Source organism: Chrysemys picta, chromosome 20 (genome assembly GCF_011386835.1).
Source record: "Chrysemys picta bellii isolate R12L10 chromosome 20, ASM1138683v2, whole genome shotgun sequence".
Classification (NCBI taxonomy): Eukaryota; Metazoa; Chordata; order Testudines; family Emydidae; genus Chrysemys; species Chrysemys picta.
The window spans coordinates 8,943,480-8,964,931 of NC_088810.1; the positions used below are offsets into that span (position 1 = coordinate 8,943,480).

At 51.4% G+C, this 21,452-nt stretch overlaps 1 pseudogene; it reads right to left on the reverse strand.

The window, feature by feature from the left end:
• Positions 1-714: 714 nt before the first annotated feature.
• LOC135976865 (sulfotransferase 2B1-like) lies at positions 715-21,036 on the reverse strand (annotated as a pseudogene).
• Positions 21,037-21,452: the final 416 nt, after the last annotated feature.

Consider the following 21,452-nt stretch of genomic DNA (forward strand, 5'->3'; position numbering starts at 1 on the left):
CTCATCTTATGTGCATTTAACATGCGCAAATTCAGCTTTGCGCGGTTGGCAAAAACCAAAAAGAACAAAAAAAAAGAGAAAAATAACGATTGAAATACTGTACCTGTAGTGTGGGCGATTCCGCCTGCCATTACACTCAATGTAATTTTGACTATACGCGATTTTCGCTTTACGCGCTGACAGCGGAACGTAACCCCAGCGTAAGATGAGACTCGCCTTTATATCCAAGGCAAGCAGAACTCAAAGTCCTATCTCAGGCAAAACTATAGACCTGGATCCTACATTGACACGAATACTCCTAACACTCCCCCTCTTTTCTTTCTTTTCCCGGGAAAAGCATCAGACATATGGCGGCAAATATCCTGATAGCGCCAGGTATCAAGATGCAATGTGTTAGTGCTCTGTTTGCCCCACTGCCCCCTGGGCAATATAGTGCCCTGCACCTTCCCTCGTACGGAAGTACTGCGAGTATATTCCAATCAGTGTGTCAGACTCCCCATAGTGATGGGCCCGAGCAGGTTGGGTCTGGGTTATCTGTTACGCTTCGGTGGAGGGCCTCTTACGTTACTCATATGTGACAATCAGTGGTTGTCCCCCTGCACCACTGCAGTATACATTGCAAGATTATATTAAGATGATGTTTAAATTAAAAAAAAAACGGTACAGAGTTTAAGCGTAGAAGGTTTCGGTTATCAGGGAATAACGTACAGCTTATCAAGGGCTGCGAAGTTCAGTTTAATATCAGGTGGCATAAGGAAAACGTAAACTGCAATATTCCCGACTGGGGGTAAAAGGTTAACGGGTCAAAGTACAGACATTGAGAGATGAGGGTTTGTTGTTCATAGAATGGCTACGATCGGGTGTGGTGTATAATGAGTGGATACGATGAGGAGGATGGATTGACCCTCATTTGGTGAGATTTGACGTTCAGGGAGTTTATGGTTCCAGTTCATATGGTCCAATGGACAAAGTCTTTTGGTCCCTTTCTCGTAGTCGATGCACGATGTCGCTCGGGCTCAGGGTACTGTTGGTGGCTGATGATGTGTTCGGTGTAGATGTCCTTGGACCATCGGATGGTGTCTGGGAATAGTAGACTTAATAAAGGCCAATAGCCAGGATAATCCACAGTAATACTGTGAGCCCTGACCATTGTAATATAGTCCAACATCCAGGCCACCACCAGAAACACTGCATCTCCTCCTCTAACAGGGTTAAAATCCTATTCACACCATTCTGGAGAATATATTTTAAATGTGTCCAGTTGTTGACAGTTGCATCGAGCTGCCCCTGCCCTGTTCATGTGCTCTTGTCCATATTATGAGTGTCAAGGCTGCTTCCCAACTCTGAACTTCAGGATACAAATGTGGGGGCCTGCATGAAAACTTCTATGCTTAACTACCAGCTTAGATCTGGTCCACTGCCACCACTCTCGATGCTAATTCCCTTCCCTGGGTACCCTTGAGAGACTCTTCACCAATTCCCTGGCGAATACAGATCCAAACCCCTTGGAGCTTAAAACAAGGAGAAATTAACCATTCCCGCTCCTCCCTTCCACCAACTCCTGGTGGATCAAGATCTAACCCCTTTGGATCTAAAAACAAGGAAAATCAATCAGGTTCTTAAAAAGAAGGCTTTTAATTAAAGAAAAAGGTAAAAATCATCTCTGTAAAATCAGGATGAAAAATAACTTTACAGGATAATCAAACTTAAAGAGCCCAGAGGAATCCCCTCTAGCCTTAGGTTCAAAGTACAGCAAACAGAGGTAAACATCCTAGTAAAAGGTACATTTACAAGTTGAGAAAACAAAGATAAACTAACACGCCTTGCCTGGCTGTTTACTTATAAGTTTGAAATATGAGAGACTTGTTCAGAAAGATTTGGAGAACCTGGATTGATGTCTGGTCCCTCTCCGTCCCAAGAGTGAACAACTTCCCAAACAAAGAGCACAAACAAAAGCCTTCCCCCCACCAAGATTTGAAAGTATCTTGTCTCCTTATTGGTCCTTTGGGTCAGGTGTCAGCCAGGTTACCTGAGCTTCTTAACCCTTTACAGGTAAAAGGATTTTGGAATCTCTGGCCAGGAGGGATTTTATAGTACTGTACACAGGAGAGCTGTTACCCTTCCCTTTATAGTTATGACACGCCCCCCAAATCAGAGATAGTGTTGGACAGCCGGTTCCACACTGGCTGTGATTTCTTCCTGGAGCTCTAGGAGAAAACAGAGTTAATAAGACACATGCACCTTTAGACATACTACTGATTATATAAAAACTAACAATATGTTCCACATTCCAAGAACAATTTTTAACCAGTTGATTCTGGGAAACTTTCCCGGGAGAGTGCATCAGCCACTTTGTTAGAAGCCCCTGAAATGTGTTGTGTTTCAAAATCAAAATCTTGGAGAGCTAAACTCCACCAAAGAAGCTTTTTGTTATTCCCCTGGGCGGTATGAAGCCACTGTAGCGCAGCATGGTCTGTTTGTAGTTGGAAACGCCATCCCCAAACATGGGCGTAGCTTTTCCAGCGCATACACAATGGCGTAGCATTCCTTTTCACTGATTGACCAGTGGCTTTCCCTCTCAGACAGTTTCTTGCTGAGAAACACGACAGGATGGAATTCTTGATCCGGTCCTTCCTGCATTAAAACTGCTCCCACGCCCCGCTTGGACGTATCTGTGGTTACTAGGAACGGTTTGTCAAAATCTGGGGCCCTTAGCACAGGGTCAGACATGAGTGTCGCCTTAAGCTGGTTAAAGGCCTTTTGACACTCATCAGTCCACTGAACTGCATTTGGCTGTTTCTTTCTGGTTAGGTCTGTCAGCGGGGCGGCGATTTGGCTGTAGTGTGGTACAAATTGCCTATAATATCTGGCCAAGCCTAAGAAGGATTGGACCTGTTTCTTTGACTTTAGAACCGGCCACTTTTGGATAGCATCCACTTTGGCCTGTAGGGGATTTGTAGTTCCTTGACCCACCTAGTGCCCCAGGTAAGTTACTCTGTTTTGGCCTATTTGACACTTTTTAGCCTTAACAGTTAGTCCTGCCTGCCGGATGCGCTCGAAGACTTTTTCCAGGTGCTCCAGGTGTTCTGTCCATGAATCAGAAAAAATGGCCACATCATCGAGGTAGGCAACTGCAGATTCTCCCAATCCCGCTAGGAGACCATCTACAGGTCTTTGGAAGGTGGTGGGTGCATTTCGCAACCTGAAAGGGAGTACATTGAATTCATACACCCCTGCCTGGGTGACGAAGGCTGACCTTTCCTTAGCGGGTTCATCTAGTGGTACTTGCCAGTACCCTTTGGTTAAGTCTAAAGTAGCGATGAATTGGGCATGTCCCAATTTCTCCAATAGCTCATCTGTGCGTGGCATTGGATAGTTGTCAGGACCGAGTTACAGCATTTAGCTTACAGTAGTCCACGCAAAAGCGTATTTCCCCATCTGGTTTGGGAACTAGAACCACTGGAGATGCCCATGCACTATTAGAGGGGCGGATTATACCCATCTGTAGCATGTCCTGTTCCCTTTGTATAGCAGTTTGGGCATGAGGTGACTCCTGGTAGGGTGGGGTTCTAATTGGGTGAGCATTACCTGTGTCAATGGAGTGGTATGCCCGTTCAGTCCGTCCTGGAGTGGCTGAAAAAATTGGTGCAAAGCTTGTGCACAGCTCCTTGATCTGCTGTCGTTGCAGACTTCCAAGGGTCGCGGAGAGGTTCACCTCTTCCACGCCACCATCCCTTTTTCCTTCGTAGTAGACACCTTCAGGCCACTCCGCGTCATCTGTTTCCTGGGCTGTAAACTGGCAAACGTTTAATTCTCTGGAATAAAAGGGCTTAAGAGAATTAATATGGTATACCTTAGGCTTTATGTTGGAGGTGGGGGAGGCTATGAGATAGTTAACAGCTCCTAGGCGCTCCTGGACCATGAATGGTCCTTCCCACGACGCTTCCATTTTCTGGGCCTGGAGCGCCTTTAAGACCATGACTTGGTCTCCTACTTTGAAGGACCGTTCTCTGGAATGTTTATCATACCAGGCCTTTTGCTCTTCCTGAGCATCCTTTAGGTTTTCTTTAGCAAGGGCTAAAGAGTGTCAGAGGGTGCTTTATAGGTTGCTTACAAAGTCTAGAATGTTAGTTCCTGGAGAAGGCGTAAACCCCTCCCATTGCTGCTTCACCAACTGTAATGGCCCCTTAACCTCGCGGCCATACACAAGTTCAAATGGTGAAAACCCTAAACTGGGATGTGGTACAGCCCTGTAGGCAAAAAGCAACTGCTGCAACACTAGGTCCCAATCATTGGAGTGTTCATTTACGAATTTACATATCATGGCCCCCAAAGTTCCATTAAACCTCTCCACCAGGCCATTGGTTTGATGGTGATAAGGGGTGGCAACCAAGTGATTCACCCCATGAGCTTCCCACAGGTTTTTCATGGTCCCTGCCAGGAAATTAGTTCCCGAATCGGTAAGGATGTCGGAGGGCCAACCTACCCTGGCAAAAATGTCTGCTAATGCCTGGCACACACTTTTAGCCCTGGTGTTGCTTAAGGGTACTGCTTCCGGCCATCGGGTAGCAAAATCCATGAAACTCAGTATGTACTGCTTTCCTCTGGGGGTCTTCTTTGGGAAAGGACCCAGAATATCCACAGCTACTCGCTGAAATGGGACCTCAATTATGGGTAGTGGCTGGAGAGGGGCTTTAACCTGGTCTTGGGGCTTTCCCACTTGTTGGCACACCTCACAAGACCGGACATAATTAGCAACGTCCTTGCCCATTCCCTCCCAGTGGAAGGACTTCCCCAACCGGTCTTTGGTTCTGTTCACCCCAGAATGGCCACTGGGATGATCATGGGCTAAGCTCAAGAGCTTTACCCGATACTTAGTGGGAACTACCAACTGTCTTTGAGGATGCCAGTCTTCCTGGTGCCCACCAGAAAGAGTCTCCTTGTATAAAAGTCCTTGTTCTACAACAAACCTGGATCGGTTAGAAGAGCTGAGAGGCGGTGGGGTGCTCCGTGCCGCTGCCCAAGCTTTCTGAAGGCTGTCATCTGCTTCCTGCTCAGCCTGGAACTGTTCCCTTGATGCTGGAGACATCAGTTCTTCCTTGGTCCCTCTGGAAGCGATGCAGGTGCTGGGGCTGTTTCCATTGACTGTGAACCGCTGTCCGCTGGTGCACTATGTTGTATTTCAGGCTCTGGCTGAGCCTCTTGGGTAGGGTTATCTGCTGCTTCCGCCAGGTCAGGCTCGCTGGTGCCCTCTGGCATTGGAGTTGTAGATGGGTTTGCAAGCGCTGGGCTCAGTGCTGGCAATGGTTCTGGCGCTGGTTGTGTTGCCAGTTCCAGTTCTGGGACTGGCTTTGGCTGGGTCTCTGGGATTGGATCCACTATGGCTGTTGCAGTCATTGGCAGGGGATCCGGTTCCACCACCTTTGTCTGGGTCTCTGGTAACACAGACGGGGCCCTGGTGGACGGCTCAGGAACAGGGATGGGGGTGCAAGCTTGCTTAGCCTGGCTGCAGGTGACTATTCCCACTCTCTTGACTAGCTTCACATGGTTGGCCAAGTCTTCCCCCAGCAGCATGGGGATGGGATAATTGTCATAGACTGTAAAAGTCCACATTCCTGACCAGCCCTTGTACTGGACATGCAACTTGGCTGTAGGCAAGATTACAGACTGTGACATGAAGGGTTGAATTGTCACTGGAACCTGTGGGTTGATGAGTTTGGGGTCCACTAGGGATTGGTGGATAGTTGACACTTGTGCCCCAGTGTCCCTCCAAGCGATAACCTTCTTTCCGCCCACTCTCAAGGTTTCCCTTCACTCCGAAGGTATGAGAGAGGCATCTGGGTCTGGGAATCTTTGGTGTGATTGTGGTGTAATGAACTGTAATCGGTTGCGGTTCTTGGGGCAGTGAGCCTTTATATGTCCCAGTTCATTACATTTAAAACATCGTCCTGCTAAGGTATCACCGGGGTGATGTTGGTTGGTGGAGACTGGTGTGGTGGGGTGAGAAGGCGTCTGGGGTTTCCCTTGGGATGTGGGTGGGGCCTTGGGTTGTCCCCGGTGGTAAGGTTTGGTTTCGGCTTGCCCCTTCTGATATTCGCTCCAACTGCTACTAGTTTTTTTCTTTTCTGCCACCTCTACCCATTTGGCTCCAATCTCCCCCGCCTCGGTTACAGTTTTGGGCTTCCCATCTAGGATGTACCTTTCTATTTCCTCAGGAACACCCTCTAAAAACTGCTCCATTTGCATTAGGAAGGGCAACTCTTCCATAGATTTAACATTTGCTCCTGATATCCAGGCATCCCAATTTTTCCCAATGTGGTAGGCATGTCGGGTAAATGATACATCGGGTTTCCACCTGAGGGCTCTGAACCGCCGACGGGCATGCTCAGGTATTAGCCCCATTCTGATTCTGGCCTTGTTTTTAAAAAGTTCATAACTGTTCATGTGTTCCTTAGGCATTTCAGCCGCCACCTCTGCTAAGGGTCCACTGAGCTGCGGCCTCAGATCTACCATGTACTGGTCTGTAGTGATGCTGTATCCAAGGCAGGCCCTTTCAAAATTTTCTAAGAAGGCCTCAGTATCATCGCCTGCCTTGTAGGTGGGGAATTTTCTGGGATGGGAAGGGGTACCTGGAGAGGGGTTGTTAGGATTGGCTGGTATATCCGGCCTAGCCCGTGCTAATTCCAGTTCATGCTTCATCTGTGAGGTCCCATGCGGAGCGGATAAAGCACACGACCAATGTGGTTGCAAGCTGAATCCGAATTCTGTTTATTGCAAGCTTTCTTTTATAGTTTTTCTCTACATTACATAACACAATTAGGCTATAATCACACATCTACGGATTGAACAAGAAGGAGAATCATGTGTTTATCACATGTATAGCCCCACACCGATTGGTTCAACCGTTCCTTACATAAGGCCATGATTTATTACCTTGTTTACCTCATCTTATATAATTCCTAGACCACCAGGGGGGCCTTACATAAGGCCATGATTTATTACCTTGCAAGTGTCCCATCATGACCCTTACCTCCTTATGGAACTTTCCATTAGGTTGGTGTAGGGATGATACATCCCCACATTCATCTCTTTTTCTCTCAGCTCCATAGCTCTCTTGTGGGCCTCCTGGCTTTTTCTTCTCTTTCATGGGCCTCCTCTTTGGCTTTCTCTTCTCTTTATCTCTGCTCCATCTCTTTTTCTTTCAGCTCCATAGCTCTCTTGTGGGCCTCCTCTTTGGCTTTCTCTTCAGCTTCTTGCTCGAGTTTTTTTAATTGAAGCAGTCTCTGATGTTTTTTTTCATTTTCTTCTGCTTCTAGTCTGGCCAGTTCTATTTTGTTAGCTACTTCTTTGGTAGTCATTTTCCTGTTTTCTTGTGCTGGGCCACACCCCTCTGCAGTTGACTGAAACTGGGATGCACTCAGCTCAGGCTGCTGCTGAGGTAACAGAGACTTTCTAACTAGCTATCCCCGAGAGGTAGAAAGAAAAAAAACAATTCAGCTTGTAAATGCCTTTTACCAGCTGTTTGCTCACTGATTGAACCCTTCTCTTAACAAAAACCCTTGTTAAAAAAAACTTAACACCTCTGCCTTCAGTCAAGGAGAGATAAGATATGCATCTACCTTCAGCTCCGCTTTCCAAGCAGCTAGAAAGGAGAAAAAAAATCTTACTGGCTTTTGGTTTAAAATGATCCCACCGCTCTGCCACCATGTCAAGGCTGCTTCCCCACTCTGAACTTTAGGGTACAAATGTGGGGGCCTGCATGAAAACTTCTAAGCTTAACTACCAGCTTAGATCTGGTCGCTGCCACCACTCTCGATGCTAATTCCCTTCCCTGGGTAGCCTTGAGAGACTCTTCACCAATTCCCTGGTGGACACAGATCCAAACCCCTTGGAGCTTAAAACAAGGAGAAATTAACCATTCCCCCTCCTACCTCCCACCAACTCCTGGTGGATCCAGATCCAACCCCCTTGGATCTAAAAACAAGGAAAATCAATCAGGTTCTTAAAAAGAAGGATTTTAATTAAAGAAAAGGTAAAAATCATCTCTGTAAAATCAGGATGGAAAATAACTTTACAGGGTAATCAAACTTAAAGAGCCCAGAGGAATCCCCTCCAGCCTTAGGTTCAAAGTACAGCAAACAGAGGTAAACATCCTAGTAAAAGGTACATTTACAAGTTGAGAAAACAAAGATAAACTAACACGCCCTGCCTGGCTGTTTACTTACAAGTTTGAAATATGAGAGACTTGTTCAGAAAGATTTGGAGAACCTGGATTGATGTCTGGTCCCTCTCCGTCCCAAGAGCGAACAACTTCCCAAACAAAGAGCACAAACAAAAGCCTTCCCCCCCCCCGCCCAAAATTTGAAAGTATCTTGTCCCCTTATTGGTCTTTTGGGTCAGGTGTCAGCCAGGTTACCTGAGCTTCTTAACCCTTTACAGGTAAAAGGATTTTGGAGTCTCTGGCCAGGAGGGATTTTATAGTACTGTACACAGGAGAGCTGTTACCCTTCCCTTTATAGTTATGACAATGAGTCCACCAGATATTCACAGAGAAATGGGGTATTGTCCAAACCAGCTTGACCGCTTGGTAACGAATCAGGTGGTAGGCGCTGGTTAGATTATTCACAGCAATGAGTTCCACAGATCCATTCATGCACCAAAGTCCCGATGGCAGAGTGTAGATGTGTGTAACTTGGGCATGTGCTGGTATAATTCTGCCCCCTGGTATTGTGCACATTCCCAGCAAAACACCCCATGCCCCGTATACACCACCTCTATGGCCCCCATTTGCAACGGGCCATTAATTCTTGTCCTCCACGGCTACTGAGGAGGGACACATTCAAATATGTTCTCTGGACAAACAATTATTTAACTGAATTATTGTCCATTTTACACCATTCCATCCACCCCATTTATCCCCCAGTGCTTCCCAGAGAGCTCCTCCCTTTCTCGTTACTCCTGTAAGGAGAGTCAGGATGAGCTCTACCCTGACATCTGGTGGTGAATTATGGCGAGTGTGGAAAAGAACTCCAGGGGCTGATCTTGTCTGCATAGGCACACCCACCCCGCCTAGCCTGGGACAACAACAACTGAAAGTGGTTACTTTGGCTGGTGTGGGATCCCCAGTTTCTCTGTTATTGGGGCAGGAAGAATGAAGTGTTGTTACCCTGATTCTGTGAATCAAGACCAGTGGAACTGTTGTATGACAGAGGGACTCACCAGAAAGTAGCACTCGCTAGACAAGGGGCATGGATTACAAAACCCAGTGAATTGAGAGAGGTGGGGGACAGGTATGTGTACCTGATGGTATGGGCCCCTTTTGAGGGCTGGAAACACCAATTGCACTACCCCTTCTCTCTACTGTTGAATAGCAGAGCTAAATTTGCTTCCATTAGGAGTCTAGCTAGAAGTTGCTGAGCTGAATTCACTTTGGGTCAACGGTGCACAAGCACCGGGGCTCCCCTACTACAAGCTGACATCACTAAAGAGCTGAAATCACTGAAAGAGCTAAAATTGCTGAGCTGAGATCACTGAGTGCTGTGTTAAACAGTGGGGAAGCCTGAAGAAATATTGCTAAGCAACTGGCAGAGCCAAGCAGTTTGTGGGATGGTTGGAGCAGCTCACGGAACAGTGAGCGGAGCTGAGCCATTTGCGGGGGCAGCTAGAGCGGTTCATGGGACGGCGGGTGGAGTGGAGCGGCTGGCAGAGCTGAGCAGTTGTGGGATGGTTGGAGCAGCCCACGGAACGGGGAGCAGCGCGCGTGGCGCGGAACAGCTGGTAGAGCGGAGCCATTCGTGGTAAAGGCTGCAGCAGAACTCCATGGAGAGTTGGGGCAGTCAGCCTCAGACCACGTAAGGTGTCCCTTAACATCCCATGTGCCCCCCCCATTTCCGCCCAGGCTGGGGGGGTAAAACTCTGCAGATAAACTTTTGAACTCTGGGGCAGCACTGACTAGGAACAGAGACTTTGGGGTTGTTGGACTTAAGACCCTGAGGGGAAAAGGACACTGCCAAACTTACTTGGAGGTGGGTCTTTTGCTCATGGTTTGTGTTATGAATCCTGTTTGTGGTGTTTACACAACATAATGCTGCATTGTTTCCCTCCTTTATTAAAAGGCTTTTGCTACACTCAGACTCTCTGCTTGCGAGAGGGGAAGTATTGCCTCCTAGAGGCGCCCAGGGGGTGGTAGGTAATTGTCCCAGGTCACTGGATGAGGGCTCGAGCCGGTTTTGCATTGCATTATTGAAACGGAACCCCTAGATACTGAACCCGGCCCTTGTTGATGCCAACTCAGAGGGGCAGAAGGGTTACTCTCGCACAGGGCTCATGGGGACCCACCTTAGTTGCTGCCCCATTCCAAGGTACCAGGGTAACTATTACACAGCTGACAGCCCCACAGTTGAGCATTTTGTATTCCCAGACACACCTCCCCCCAGGTTAGCCTTCAAAAGCCACCCCCCACCCACATCCCGAGCTCCCCTGCCCATTGGGTTAGCCGCAGGTTCACCTCTGCCGCCCTCTTCCCCAGCAATCACAGACAGTTGCGGTGCCAGGAGCTCATTGATTTGTTGTTGAAGTTTTACATTTTGGCTGATCAATCGCTTAGTGACCCAACTGTTCCCCAAATTCCATACACCCGACCCTGTGTTTCCTGCTGCCCACAAATCCCTTTTCTAGCGATGAGTCCCCTCACCCACCCCTGAAATTACTGCTTCCACCCTTCTCTGGATGTGCTGCAGCTGGGGTGTACCCGGTCCACCCACCGTTCTCTGGGGTGTGCCACCCACCTATGTTATGGACAGGAAAGATACGTTGAAAAGCGCTGGTTGCACCCGCTCCCACCGTGGCTCCCACACGTTCACCCATCGGAGGGTATTTCCAGCTCTAGGCTGTGGCCAGCTTAGATCCAGATTTTCCCATCTTGGCGTCCATATTCTCTGTAGGGTTACAGTCTGCAAAGTGGTTAAATTCTCATAGAGCTAGTGTCCCAGGGGAGAGTGTATGCCCAGTGTGATGTTTACATGACAACTGTACGTCCGGGGATTTTCCTCTGTGCAGGTACCATTATGATTACCATGGTAACATCACACCCCAATTGTGGGACCCCATAACCCAAACATCCCAGGAGCCCAGAGGGTTATATGTTTTTTGGGCCCTCTGTGACGAGCTACATGTTCTGATGACTGGGTTTCTCACTGTCATTGATCATGGCATAGCCTAGGGAATACCATGCAATATTTCCTGATCAATTTGCTATTTTTCACCCCTTTCAATCCATACACCACATACTGACACTGCCAACTTCCCGGGGGGGGATCAGAGGTGCAACTTCCTATGGGCAAATCCTTAACGTCCTCATTTGCCTCATTACCATAGGCATGCGCACGGGGTGTGTCGGGTGTGCCCAGGCACACCCCTAATGCAGGGGTGGGCAAATGGCTCCACTCCCCGGTGCGGCAAGTTGTGGGGTCTGCGTTCCCGGGCCGGAGTGCCTGGCCAAACGCAGCAAGCCGCCGGGCCCTCCCCCCACATTCTCCCCTCCCCTGGAGCCATGGTTTCGCGCGCGCAGCGCTCTGGGTGCCGGGGCTGTGCACTCCCAGGGGAAAGTGTTTGGCTCCGCGGGGAGGCTAGGAGCCTCATCTCATGGTAAGGGGTCCGGGGCCAGGGGGGTTGGATAGGGGGTGGGATGGTTAGGGGCGGGGGGTCTCTGGAGGGGGCAGTCAGGGAGCAGAGGGGGTTCAATGGGGCATGGGAGTCCCGGGGTCTGTCAGGGGGTGGGGGGTGGATAGGGGTCAGGGGACAGGGAGCAAGGAGGTTCCGGGGTGGCAGTTAGTGGAGGGGTGTCTCTGGAGGGGGTGCTCATGGGATAAGGAGCTGGGGGAGGGTTTGGATGAGTCAGGAGTTCTGGGGGGTCCTGTCAGGGGGCGGGGAGTGGTTGGATAGTTGTGGGAGTCCTGGGGGTCTGTTTGGGGACGGGGGTGTGGATAAGGGTCGGGGACAGGTAGGGGGCAGTATCCTAGGGGGCAGTCAGGGGACAAGGAGCAGGGAGGCTTAGGTAGGTGGTGGAGTCCTGGGGGGCAGTTAGGGGCAGGGGTCCCAGGAAGGGGTAGTCAGGGAACAAGGAGCAGGGGGCATTGGAGGTTTGAGGGGGGAAGTCAGGGGGCAGGAAGTAGGAGGGAGTGGATGGGGGCGGGACTAGGGCAGGGCAGGGGCGGGGCTCCCTGGGTGCACATCCTAATGAAATGGGTTGCGCATGCCTATGGTCATTACCACAACTTAGGGGTGTTGCTGTCCACGTGTTTCCTCCTTTTGCCATTTCACATTGCCGGGTCTGGGCAGGTTTACAACAGCAACAACTGTGAATAGCAACAAGAATTGTTCCAAAAGTTTATTCCCAGGTAATAGCTGAGAGACAGCATCACCGTGAGACCTTGGACATGAGATTTGTTTTTAATTACCATATTTAGCCTGCTTAACCCTGCACCCCAGTTATACGCTTTCTCCATTGGTACGGGGTTAGTCACTGCATTTCTCCCAAGGTTTAACACTGTGACCGTCTGATTACTCAGAGCCACCTCAAGGCTCAGTGTTTCTGACCTTGCTTTTTTGTACCTTCCACTCCTGCCTTTTCTTCAGAGGTCACTGTCTGTCTTTTCACTTTTTGTTCCCCTCCTGCAGTTCTTACCTTCTGCTATTTATTACCAAAAAATGGATCCAGAATTTCTCCCCATTCCCTTGGTCTGCCTGCCCCAGCCAGGGCCACATTCTCTGGGCCTTATTTAAAAAAAATATTAAACTTTATAAAAACATGGAAGTACCCAAAGGTACTATAAATGCTAAATACCAAAACCACATCACACTAGCTGCCCGTGTCTGGCACAAGGTTCTGTCAGTGTTGCAATGAGAGAATCAAATGGAGTTTTAGTGGCGTTGTTTGGTTGTTTGTTTGTTTTTAATTTAAAAGAACAAAACCAACCCAATTTATCTTAAACCTACAAACAGGATTTTACAAACCATGAGTGCTGGTTTAGGTCCTTATAACCTCACATAATTACAAACACACACACACGCCAATTAATTGTTGCCCAACACCCCTCACACTGCTTTCATTATTTTTACACAACTGTACCCAGATTACATTCCCATCTTGTACAATCGGACACAGTCAAGTTTCAATGGAAACCCCTTAGAATTCTTCAGGGATTTTGATTAAATTATATTTACAACCCATTCCTGTGGGAAAAGGGCCCATTTTCCTTCAGAATAGCTGTAAAGGCTCCTGGGGACAAAAACATAGTGGTGGTAGTAGCCACCTGACCCCTTGGTATAATTTGTTTAACTACCAGGGTTCCACCCCATGTGGCTGTACCAAGTTGCATGTATATTTACATTTGCATAACTGAGTTTTATCATCAAACCACAAACTCCCTTCTTATAACACCACACCTGTTACTCTTTAACATCTTCAACACAACCGTTACCTTTCAGCATTTCCACAACTCCCAACTCTTTACTTCCCTTCAAACTCTGTCCTTTTAATTTCTGCAAAAGCTACTTGTAAGTGATCTTCATTCCCTTACTTCTGCATTCAATTAAGGTGGTACATTTTGCCTGCAAGGACTTAGCCACCAAGTACACCCTGGGACACAGCTGCCTCGCCCTGTGCTTCCTTTACCTTGAATTGTTTTTAAAGGCAGTAAAACATTTGTCTCTAGGGTCACCCCTGGGTCTTTTACTCCACAAATTTCAATGGAATCCAGCAGACTTCTGTCATGCTTCCTCCAAAAAACCTTTTCACTAAGTATCCAAAGTGCCCTCCATTAAAACTTCAGAAAACCAAAAGTGGGAGAGATGGGGGTGGGGTGGAAAGCAACCAATTAACCCCCCGCGGTTAGTTTAAAATACAGGCTAACAATTAAAACAGTTAGGAACCCTTCCTTACACCTAGATTTTTATCCTTGCTGTGAGAGAAGAGAGGGGGTTGCTAGCCGCTCCTGCAAACCCTGAATTTGTTCCCCAGTGTCTTGTTGCTTTTGTTTGCACCCCAAGTGGATTCCAGGAGTGCCCTTCTCCGTTTACTCTGGGGGAATTCAGCACCAAAAAAATAAAAATTCTGCTCACAATATTATAAAATTCTGCAACATTCTGCATATTTTATTTGTCAAAATAACACAATATAATCACACCAGTTTCAATTATTTTTGGTCATTTATTTCAAAATACCTGTCAGCAAGTATGTCTGTCACAATACAGACACCAAAAAAGATTCAGGAAATGTTTTTTGACAGCTAGATTCCTTTCTAGGCATACAGAACTCTGAGTAATAATTCATTTAAACTACAATACAGAATCATATTTCCCGCCCCGGCTGACCCCGAGCCTCTCCCATTCAGTCAGGCATATCTGCTCCGTCCCCATGTGTCTCTGTGCCCTCATCCAGCCACTCTTCTGTCCCTACATAGCTCTGCCCTCCTCCCCCATCCCCATGGCCCTGTGCCTCCACTCCATTGAGCTCCTGCCCCAGTCTGTTCTCCCCCACTAGGCAGCTCTCTCTCTTCCCTCGCTGGCCGGGAGCTGCTGCTGTGTTCTATCACCTGGCATCCTCTGGTGGGCAAAAGGCAGAAGTGCAGAAGTTATTTTCTGCTTATTGTGGCACAGCACCCTCCGGTGGGCAAAAAGCTGAACTACAGCAACATATTGGCAGAAGCTTTTTTCTGCACAAAAAATTAGAAATTGGCAGGGCTCATTAAATATGTTCCTGCGCAGAATTACCCCCGGGAGTATCCATTGCAGTTAAGCTGCCCCCGCGCACCTCCATTTTTCACTTTGAAACCTTTTTTCCTTCACTCCCTTAGGACCAAGTCCAAGCTCCTGCCTCTTAACTCTGCTTCTGACTCCAAACCCTGTAGTGCCAAATCACCTTTACCCACCCCTAACTCTAATTTCCAATCCTCCAGTTGCCTTTGCTGGAGTAGCACCAAACTTGAAAGGGTACTGGCAGCTTCCCAGAATGCTGCTTTTAGTTCAAACCTCTTACAAATGCACTGATAAGGGGGCTGCTGGTCCACCCTGGTTCCAAGCCCCCACTAGCCAGCTTCAACGGCTGCTCTTCCTGCAAGCAGTGGACAAAGCAAGCGGCTACCAAACAACGTTATAAGGGAGCCTTGCACAACTTTAAACGAACATCTGCTCTAATTCAGAGGTTCTCAAACTGTGGTCCATGGACCGAGCTCCATTGAGGTGGCCTCCAGACCCTGCGCCGCCAGAGCAGAGGAGCTGGAGCCCGGGAAGGGAAGTGCCAGGCCGGCGGCTTGGGATCCGGAGGCAAGGGGGCTGCCCGAAGCCGGAGCGCTGGCTCGGGCAGCTTGGCTCTTAAACAGAGCCGAAGTCTGAGTCAGGGGAGGAGCAGAGCAGCTGCGGGAGAGGAAGTGCCTGTCCGGTATTTTTCCCGGACATGTTCGGCTTTTTGGCATTTCCCCCCGGACGGGGGTTTGATTGCCGAAAAGCCGGACATGTCCGGGAAAAACCGGATGTATGGTAACCCTAACGTAACAAAACATTAACCAGGACCAGTTTAAGTGAGAGTTACTGTATATTGGCTGACAAAGCAGGTGGTGGAGGGGGAGACTTGGACCTGTTCTGGGCACCACCAAAAATGATACAAACCTGTCACCCCTGCTGACAACCTATGGTCATGTTCTGTTTTGGAGGTTCATCAGTCGGGGTCTTCGTCCCACCCCTTTGGTACCTCCTGGGAGGGGTAGGGAGTAAAGTTGTGCTCTGGCCACGGCCAGGCCTTTCTCTGCCTTTTAGTGTTTCTTACGCCGGCAACCCAGACTCCCTTGCCCCTCCTAACTGGTTGCTTGAACTCACCTTGAGATAAGGAGCTGAGGCAGTCTTCAAGTGTGCGCTCGCCTATACATTCCCACCATGCCCAGTAATACTTGAACTGCTCTTCTCTATTCCCATTATACTAACAAATCCATCAGGTTTAGGCAAAAGCAACATTTACAGTGTCTGTCTGTTCTTAGTAATGTTGGCCAAATAGGGCCCGTTTCCCCGCGGAGCTTACCTAATTACACCAAGGAGGCACGGAGAGACAAGAAGACGGGTACCAGGTCCTTTATTTGTCAGTCAGCTGAGAGGGTGCTCCTCGACTTATGCCAGAAGAGACACACCTTACAAGCACAACTGAGCTTCTTTTATACAGAGAGACAAACAACTTAGCATTCATTCTTTTGCGTCATTATGCTGACCGATAGATAATAGGTTACACAGGATACATATATTATTTTGGGGAGGGGGATACAAGAGACATCTGTTGCGGATACATTTGTCATTTTGAAGGGAGAACAAGGTACATCCCTTGACCCTTTGCACTAAATACCTTGGGGATATATGGAAAGCAGCAACAAACTAACTATCTCTCTCTGTTCCGTCCTCCTTATCTTTATTATTTCTGCTAATGTGAGTGAAACTACAGCCATTTGCCAGAAACGCTGACCAATACATTTCTGCTTTAACATGTAAGCAGTTAGCACAGAAGTAAATGAGAATTCACAAGATGGAGTCTGGGGGTTTCAGATAGGCCCAGAGCAAAAGAGTTTCATCGACACTTTGGCTTTCCACTCTCCCGAGTTACCTGTAGCTATGCCTAGTGGATCCCAACAGTAACCCTAACCCTTTGTTCACACGTATTAGTAAAAATGTAGATCTGCCCCATGGGTGGGTGCTGCCCCCTGCTGGTCACACACCCCAGCCCAGTGATGCGGCCCCAAGGGGCATCTCCCAGGGCACAGGAAGATCAGTAGCACGTGGGTGGCACAGGGCTGGTGTATTGCGGGTGCAGATGTGGCAGGCACAGGGCCGTCAGTCCCAGGGGAAGGTCATGCCCAGACCCTGCATCCGCTCCCGGTAAACGGTGTTGAATCGTTGGCTCTGTGCCTCGGAGAGATGGTTCCTCCAGTCGCCGCAGATCCCTGCAAACCACAGGGGACATGGTCTAAGTCAGGGGTCGGCAACTTACGGCACGCGTGCCAAACACGGCATGCGAGCTGATTTTGAGTGGCACGCAGCTCCCTGCTGCAGTCCCGGCCCCCCGCCCCACTCAGCCCCCTGCTCACCGCTCTCCCCTGCGGGGGCAGGAGGCAGAAGCTTGGTTCTGCAGCAGCCAAGCTTCCCCCTCCCCCACTTCTTCCCCCAGCGTGGTGCTTTCCTGCCCCTCCTCCTCTCCGTCCCTGCGCCAATCAGCTGATGGCCCTAGCGAGGGGGAGGGGGAAGAGCAGCAGCGTGCTCCCTGCTCCGTAGAGGACGCAGAGAGAGGTAGGGACGGAGACTGGGGGAAGGGGGTGGAATAGGGCATATCCCTTCCAGCCCCCTGCCATGAGCCACCCAGGGCAGGGGGCTGGGAGCACCCCCACGAGCCGAGCACCCCAGCCTTCTGCCCTGCACCCCCACACACCCCCAGCCCTCAGCCCTGACCCTTTAACCCCCCACACCCCAACACACACCCAGCCTTCTGCCCTGCACCCCTCCCACACCCCCAGCCCTCTGCCCTGACCCTTGAACCCCCCACACCACCAACACACACCCAGCCCTCTGCCCTGACCCTTGAACCCCCCCACACACAGTCTTCTGCCCTACACCCTCCACACACCCCCAGCCCTCTGCCCTGATCCCTGAACCCCCTCACACACCCCAGCCTTCTGCCCTGACCCTTGAACCCCCCACACCTCCAACACACACCCAGCCTTCTGCCCTGAACCCCCTCACACACCCCAGCCTTCTGCCCTGAACCCCCTCCCCCAGCCCTCTGCCCTGACCCCTGAAACACCCCCCCCCCCAGGTCTGGGGTCCCGGCCATAGGCCCTGCTCAGCCCGCTGCCGGCCTAGGTGAACAGAACCCCAGGCTGGCAGCGAGCTGAGCAGGCTGGTGGCGTAAGATCAGCATTTTAATTTAATTTTAAATGACGCTTCTTAAACATTTTGAAAACCTTGTTTACTTTACATACAATAGTTTAGTTATAGAAAGAGACCTTCTAAAAACGTTAAAATGTAATACTGGCACGCGAAACCTTAAATTAGAGTGAATAAATGAAGATTCGGCACACCACTTCTGAAAGGTTGCCTACCCCTGGTCTAAGGTGTCCCTCACTCCCGACCCACAGCCCCTGCTCCCCAGCCCTGCCCCCGCAAGCTCTGCCCATGCCCCTCACTCCCAACCCACAGCCCTGCTCCCAGCCCTGCCCCCGCAAACCTCTGCGCATGCCCCTCACTCCCAACCCACAGCCTCTGCTCCCCAGCCTGCCCCCGCCAACCTCTGCCCATACCCCTCACTCCCAACCCACAGCCTCTGCTCCCCAGCCCCTGCCCCCGCAACCTCTGCCATACCCCTCCACTCCCAACCCACAGCCCCTGCTCCCCCAGCCCTGCCCCCGCAAGCTCTGCCCATGCCCCTCACTCCCAACCCACAGCCTCTACTCCCCAGCCCTGCCCCCGCAAGCTCTGCCCATGCCCCTTAATCCAGACCTGCAGCCCCAACCAGGACTCACCTTTCCCCAGGAACTCCCCGTTCTGGTGGTCCATGAACTCGTCCCTCTGCTGCGAGTAGTTGGACATTTTGTTCCCCTTCATGCTCTGGAAGGAGGCGTTCTCCACCACCGTGGCCACTTGCTCCTCACTCAGCTCCTTCCCCAGGAAGTGGCAGATTCTCCGCACGCTGCCCCACGGATCCTGAGGAGACACCCGCTGCTGTGAAGGGTGGGATCTGAGGTTCCTCAGTTTCCCCATACGAAAGGTTCTGCTCCCGACTGGGTCCAGACAGAAGCCTCTGAGGACACAGGGCCTTGGCCACAAGCTACACTGGCTGCCTGGGGCGGGGTTAAGTGTGGGTTTTGGCTCACAAAGAGCTAGGTTATATGTGGGTGTGGCCCCAGGGGGTGGGATTACATGTGGGCATAGCCACAGGGATGAGGTTAAGTGTAGGTGTGTCCACAGGGGGCGGGGCTATGTATGTGGATGGGGACTCAGGTGCGGGGCTATGTGTGGGTGTCACCAGGGGGTGGAGTTATGTGTGGATGAGGTCTCAGCGGCGGGGTTATGTGTGGGGGTGGCCCCCAGGGGGTGGAGTTATGTATGGGTATGACCCAAGGACGGGGTTTTCCCTACCTGCTGCAGCTCCTCGTAGATGATGGAGAAGAAGTTCTCGTTGCCCTTCAGCCCCATCCAGCCGGTGATGTGGTCGAACCAGGAGCCGTAGGGCACTGTGCAGGGGAGAGCGGCACGGTGACTCCAGAGCTGGCACCACCCGGCCCCTCCACCCTGGTCTACTGGGGACTGCAGGAGCGAGGGACACCTGGGTTTTATCCTGGTACTGGGAGGAGGGGTGGGCTGGTCGTCAGTGGTGTTTGCAGACCCCTGGTTGTGCTGCGGCTGTTTGGGGAGGGGGGTCTGAGCTGTGCCGGGTTCTGGGCAAAGGGCTGGGGAGGCACAAACTCAAAGCACTTGTGACTTGCTTGGAACCCAGGTGTCCGGCTCGAGTGGCCCCGGGGTGCTGCTCACCGTTCCCGCTCAGGAAGTCCTCGAGGAAGGAGTCCAGTGAACCAGGGGTCCTGGAACAGGAGCAGCAGCTTGGAGAAGTGGTACAGCGAGACCAGGACGTCCTTGGGGCAGCGCAGGGTGTAGATGATCTGGGGGGAAGGGGAAGGGGGTCACTACCACTCGGGGGAGGGGGATGCCAGGTGAACCCAGCGATTAGCCACCCACCCAGGGCCGTCACCTCCCCACTCTCTCTGCAGGGAGACGGATTCGCCGCACCCCACTGGCTGCTCTTCCGCACGCCCCACATTGCTGTAACTCACACCCAGCAGCAGCCCTGGATTCACCCCCCTCCCGACGCACAGCCCTGTCGGTGCCCCTCAATCCCGACCCGCACCCCTGCTCTCCCGCCTCTCACCTTGGCCTTGGAGCGCTGCAGGGACTTGGGGAAGAGCTGGACGGGGAGGTGGGAGCAGAGCAGGCGGGGTGGGGGGTTATTTCAGGGCAGCCTTCAGCCCCGTCCGGTTCTCCACCCAGGGCGCCCCGCTCCCAGTTCAGCACGCTGCGCACCCAGCCGGGGTCCCCGTCACAACGGATCAGACTCAGGATCTCCAGCATCCAGTTAGTGCCTGGGGGTGAAAGGGTTAATGGGCCTGAAACAAGCCCTCAACCTGCTAGGTCCCCCTCTGCTCCCAGAGCCGAGGAGAGAACCCAGGAGTCCTGGCTCCAGCCCGCATCAGCTGAGGTGCATTGACAGTGCTAAAATCAGAAGCTCTCATTTTGCTGTGCCAAGGGTCTCCTGGCCCTGCCGGTGGCTCTGGAGAAAGCCTGTGATCACAGTGTGTCTGGAGAGAGCCAGCCTAGCACAAGGTGGGCAAGTTGGGCCCCAAGGAGCAGCCTGCTTTGTCTCACCCTGGGCTGGGCGTGTGTGTGTGCCCGGGTCTGGCATCTAGGAAATCAGGTCATGTGACGGGTTTGGTGTTTTCTATCTAATGTCCGTGTGTGTGTCAGGAGCCCCCCTACACACACACACACACACAGCCGCTCTCCCCCTACCTGAGTTGGGGTAGGTGATGTTGAAGATGTCGTCGTCCCGCACCTGGAAATTCGTTCTCCACGTAGCTCAGCTTCTCGGGGGAGTAATCCAGGCATGGGAACAGTACCCCCTTGTGGGTGAAGTATTCACGCGCCATGGCAGGGCAGGGACAGAGACAGACCTCCCTGCGTCAGTGTTGGTCCCTATGCGCTACTAGGGGAGCTGTGCTGCAGGGAGCGGTGTGGGGGTCCTCTCTCCTGAAAGTCAGGCGTCTCCAGCGCCTCAGCCGGTAATGGGAGGCTCAGCTCTGCAGGGAGCAGGGTGAGGCTATTACTTGGCTGTCCCACCCAAGAGCCAGCTGCACCTTGGCACCAGTTGAGCTGATTCCTTGGCGTGTTCCCGGAACGACTCAAGGGCCTGTGCTGGTGTCTGCAGCTGGGGAGAACAGTCCCGTGCCTGGGGTGGGAGCCCTCTGTGGGGTTGTGTGACAGGTCCAGGCACTCTGCTCCCTGCTCCTCCCTCAGCGACCCTTGAACCCGCGCAGGCCAGTGCCATTCACCCTTTGGCGACCCTGCTAGGCACAGCGACCTTTGGAGCTGGGAGGAGCTGGTGCCTTTAATGCCCCCCAGGACCCTGCACTGTCCCAGCAGCTCATGACTCCGGGCTGCCTGTCCCTGGCAGGTCCCTGCACCCCTTCCCAGCTGTGTCGGGTGCCTAGGGTCCTGTGTGGGAGTGGAGGGGGCAGGGGTGGGGCAGATCCTGTCATTCCCCCCCCCCCCGAGGAAGGGTTGCTGATGTATGTGCTTTCATGGCAGTGGCAGATGGTTACCAGGCTTGGGGAGGGTGGGGGTTTAACCCCCTGCTGGTCGCTTTTGAGATC